Raw genomic sequence first — 5,100 nt, 5'->3', positions numbered from 1 at the left:
TTCGAGTCGTCGGTCGAGTCGCTTCGCAGAAGGAAATCTGAGATATTTCTAGCAGCTGGACAATCACCAGCTTCAGTGCACTTATAAAAAAGAGAGTAAGGAACCAGAATATAAATTATTAGAAGAGTGGGGCGCTACGTGTCTGACTAGTTTCCTGTCTGTGGTCAAGTGAGGAGCGTGAAACTAAAGAGAAAGGTCAGGACATCACATCACATGTTAACTGGGTTTGTAAAGTTTAGTGCACATGTATGATGATAATGAAATGTTGAAAGTGAGAAACAACATGAGTGGCTGCAATGGTTCAATGGATCTTTGCTGTTGTTGTTATTTATGACCAACATTTGACCTTTTGTTTTCACCGCTAACATCTTATTTTTTCTTGTTTCATCTGTTGTTCTTTCCTGCTGGTGGAGATTTACATTCAGCCCAATCAACTGCACAGAAAGGAAACTCTTGGTTTTCTTCCACTGATAAAATTAAAGTTAAAGACAAATAACATTTTCTACTCGAGTATAATCTATTTTATGTCAATTTTGTTGCAGGAACTGCAGGTTCGTCTCAAATCTACTGATGATCTCAGTGATTCCTCAATAAATTTAGCTTCAACCTGAAATAAAGTAAGTGTGCTGAACACCCAGAGATGTAAATGTAAATGTAATTGTACAGTACCTGAGAGAACAAAGACAACAAATCCACTGGCCACTGCTGTTAGACTCATCTCTGCTCCGAGCGACTCTGCGTCTGTGAAAACGTGTCAGACTGTGCATAAGAAATACTGAACAGTTATTTGAATCAATAACGTGAGGAGGAGGTGGAGGTGGAAGTGGAGGCAGGGGGGGCGGTGATATGAGAGAGAGAGAGAGAGAGAGCGAAGAAGGAGAAAGGACAGGAGAAAACCTGTCAGAGTCCATCCCCAGAGTGAAGCAGAAGAGGAAACAGGAAGAGGAGGGAAGATGATGATGGGAGTGGGAAAGGAGTGAAAAGCAGATGTTAAGAGGAGAGAGGATAACAAACATGATGAGGAACCAGGAGGAGAGGACAGAAGAGGAAGCAGAAGTCTGGATTTGAGGAGAGGAAAAGAGAAGAAAGTGAGGAGTGAAAGAGAAAGTGAGGAAACGTAACGAAAGTGAAGAAAGGAGGAGGGAAGGAGATCAGAGGTGAGCGGATAAGAAATGCTTTTAATACTTTTGTTCAGACTCAGCTAAACAAAATCTAAATTGTAGACGTATGTAAATCTTTCAGGGTTCACCAGCTAATTTGATGAACATTAAAGGACCCTGTGAATATTATCGACCTCTGCTGGTGGCCAGTAGGAATTACAACAGAAAGCTTTTTGTTAAGCGTGACAACTGTTTCCAGAAACTCTCAGTACCTGTTGAAGTAAAGAATAAGAACTGAAGAACAAACTCCCCTGATCCCATCCAGCAAGTATTTTACTGTACGGTCATTTTGTGCAACAACAGCACAATAAAAGTCTTGTTATAATTGAGTTCTGTTTGTCCCGTCAGCTGAACGTGGGTCCAGTGTGTGACACCCCGTCATCTGCAGCACAGAGACAAGCAGCAGGACAGCAGGATGACCTTCACTACGCCAGCATCTGCTTCTCACATGTAACCCCCATAAATTTAAGACTCTAAACTCTACTCTTTAACTCCACTTGTTTATAGTTTATAGTGGCATGAGAAAGTTACAGTTAAATCTTCATTTATTTTCTGTATACACATTGATTCATATGTAATCCTCATTTACCTACATTTAACACATATTCAGTCAAATTTACTTTATTCATTTTTTTGCTAGTTATTGTTGTAGTTTGGCTAAAAGTCCGGAGGGTGGCGGTAAGCGCGTGCAGAATGAGCTGTTGTCAGTAGCGACGCTCAAGAGAAAGAAGGGGGGGGAAACGAACGGAGTCCAGGATGTAGGAGCGAGCATTGAGAGAAAAAGAGAGGAAAAGTTGTTTATACTTGTTGAAACCAGTGTTAAAGTTGTCCAGAAGAGACTTGCCGTGTTCCAGGATATTATTGATTACCAGAGGATGAAGGAAGATCGCTATTAGACGTGTTTTTGATGACAATTCTCCGGTGAGTGTGTTATCTTTCAGTGCTAGCTTAAAAATCCATGTTAGCTCATGTCACTTTATGACGGTGGAGGAAAAAAAACAATCGGAGAAATGTGTTCGAAAATAACCGTAAGATCTTGATATTAATCTGCATACTAAACAGAGAATTTGACGTTAACTGAAGTTAACTTGTACGGTGTGCAGGTTGGTTCTTAATGATCGATTTTCTGAGAAGAGGAGTCCAGCGAGCGGGAGGCTTATCAACGGCTGTCGCGTGAGGCTTATCAACGGCTGTCGCGTGAGGGACTGTCAGAGCCAAGACGCTGGACGACCCAGATCTCCATCGGGATTACAGATAAGATTAAGCAAAATACAGAAAAGCAAAAAGGGGCCCCTTGACTTGTCTTGACTTGCCTTGATTGAACTGAATCCAAGGAGGACATAAAGTTGACTGAAGGGCGGACAATTTAATTTCATTTATTAAATTTTTGGTTTAATATTTGAAGAGCTCTGAACAAAGAGGGATACATTTAAATTTGTCTGCTGTTTTATTTTAAACAAGATACCAAGAAGATGGAAATGATCCATGTGCACTGTACAGCACAGTCAACAACAACAAAAACACACCATGAATCTGAGCTTTGTTATTTATACTTGGATTTTACAGCATCAAGAAAATCAGAAAAAATACAAACATATAAACAACAGTGGTTTATGTAGGGTTGTTAAAGACTTGTTTGTTTGCTCATTGTTTTTTAAAAGGTTGTTTGAACCAAATTACAAAGAAAATTCATATTTTCTCACTGACTCCTGCTTTTATCAAACCATGTATGTTTGCTGCAAAAAAATGTCTGAAACTTTACTTCAGTTAAAGCATAGGAAGAAGACTGCTTGTCATATTGTCAGATAAATATAACAGCGTGTTACACTGGATAATGTATGATTATTTTAAGGATAAAATATGATTAAAGTACAGTCAACATTTGTGTTGAGTTAGTTGATGGAGCATCATCACTTTTCATGGCATGATATTCACTTTAGAGACACAATCAGTCTTGGGTCTGATACGTCCAGGCCTGGACTAAGAACACGGAGCCCCTGTATGAGTACTAAGTTGTGGTGCTGTTAAACTGGTAACCTGCTCACCCTGCTCAGGTGGAGATGAGGGTGGTGCAGATGAACAGGTGTGTGTCTCATGGCTGTCGCTCTGATGCTCAGCTGAACTAACGTCAGTGACTGTCGCGTTACTCTCCTCTTCCTCTGCAACGTTAGCATCGTGCTCTCCAGGCGCTATGCTAATGCTAGTGTGCCGAGTAGCCGAGGTTTGAAACGTTGAGATAGATGGTTCGTTTGTCAGAACTTCAGTTTCTCAGGGTGCTTTTCTTTTTTCTCTTTGTTGCTCCAACTTTTGATTTTCATGATGTTTAAAGAAGCCCTTTCAGCACGAGCCGGCTTTGCCGCTAAACTCCCGCGGTCACCGCTTGACCCCTGACCTCTGACCTCACTCGTCATCATGACACAGACACAGCCGACAAACCGATCATAACATTTTTATTTACAAATGAAGTAATTCTGCATTCATTGGTTCGTATTTCAACACACACATACTTAATTAATTTATGTGATTTGGTCATAAAAAAGAAAAAGAAAAGTAAAGAAACTGATACCAGAGTTGGTGGGAGTTTGGAGGCCCCCTGGAGGCCGGAAGCCATTATGAACCGAACATGACGCTCAGAGCTCAGAGTATAACAGTTAACGTTTGGATATTAAAATCATTTATTTGTATAATAAACATCTAGCGATTCGTAATCAGATGTCAAATATGGTCTGAAAAATCTACTGAGAAGTCTAGAAAACTTGAGTCTGTAAAAATATGGAATTTTGAATTGGATAAATGTGAAGGATCTGCCCTTAGTGTTAGCTACACTGAAGTTAGCCGTTAGCCTACTAGCTAGAAGCAGCTAATGAGTGAAAAACATCAACTGGGAAACTGGCTTGTTGCATATCAACACTTGTTAATGAGTGAAAAACAAATCAGATGTGGTCCATGACGTGGTTCGTATCAATTTGAGGATCCTTGACATGAAAAGGTTTGACCAATTGTCAGTTGTAAGTATCAATAGTTGAACTGTCAAAAACCTCAAGTTTTTCTGTCAAGATTCTGACAGAAGATTTCTTTTCAGCTCCAAAACATTTTCTTTCACCTGTTTTCACAGATGTTCTTAAGTCATTTGCCTCTCAGGACTTCCGCTGTAATTTGTAAGATGACGAAACGATTGTAGGTCAGACTTGTACTGACTTCATGAATATTAAGAATGTAAAGAGGAAGGAATCCATCTTCTTTTAACAGCTTGACTTCTGTCTTCTGTTTGCTGCACTACGCACGGAGGAACATCACTTTTTTCTTATCTAATACGTGTTTTTGATAAGATTGATATTTCTTTCATTCATTGTTCACCAGCTGATGTGTTTTATTGTCTCTGGAGTCACACAGAGAGACGAGAGGAGCAGCTATGAGTTTAACAGCAGCAGAATAACCAACTGTCCAGGGACCAGAAGGTGTCATCAGCCTTTATTGAGGTGAAGACAGGGTGGAAATGGAGAGCAGAGAAAGCAGTGGAGGTGGCAGAGTCATGCCTAAGGCAAAAAGCGCTGGTGGGCAGCACAGCAACTGGCAGACCCGGCTTTGGATACTTCCCAAAGATGAAGGTTTTGAAGGCCCAGGTCAAGGAGAGACGCCATCTTATCCAGGAAGAGGTCGGAGCAGGCGTGGAGGAGGAGCGGGTGAGCAGGACGGTGGGGCTCAGGCAGCAGGGAGCGTGAACGAGGTGGGAGAGTGTACTGCAGCGCAGGATCACCTGGTCTAACATGGTGCAGGAAGACTTCCATCACGTCCGGTTCCTTGTGCAAGCTGTCTATGATGCCCTACCCAGCCCAGCAAACCTACACGTCTGGGGCAAGAGTGAGACGCCCTCCTGTCCTCTCTGCTCTGGAAGAGGATCCCTAGAGCACCTCCTCAGTAGCTGCCCAAAGGCCCTTGG

The 5,100-nt window shown here is 41.7% G+C and overlaps 1 protein-coding gene and 1 long non-coding RNA gene across 2 annotated transcripts in view; both read left to right on the top strand.

Annotated features, from left to right (window-relative positions):
* The window catches only part of LOC111665619 (B-cell receptor CD22-like), a 30,696-nt gene that overhangs the window by 5,906 nt on the left and 19,690 nt on the right, over window positions 1-5,100 (top strand). The gene's annotated exons all lie outside the window — the stretch shown is intronic.
* LOC147818299 (uncharacterized) lies at window positions 1,898-3,043 on the top strand. The gene is made up of 2 exons (XR_015438110.1): window positions 1,898-2,081; window positions 2,264-3,043. It is a non-coding gene; the product is annotated as an uncharacterized LOC147818299 (long non-coding RNA).

The sequence above is a fragment of the Seriola lalandi genome, unplaced genomic scaffold (genome assembly GCF_002814215.2).
Source record: "Seriola lalandi dorsalis isolate HSWRI2012SDOR001 ecotype SW California unplaced genomic scaffold, Sedor1 jcf7180002054656, whole genome shotgun sequence".
Lineage (NCBI taxonomy): Eukaryota > Metazoa > Chordata > Actinopteri > Carangiformes > Carangidae > Seriola > Seriola lalandi.
The sequence above is the reverse complement of the archived record's forward strand: the minus strand, read 5'-3'. Positions and strand labels throughout refer to the sequence as shown.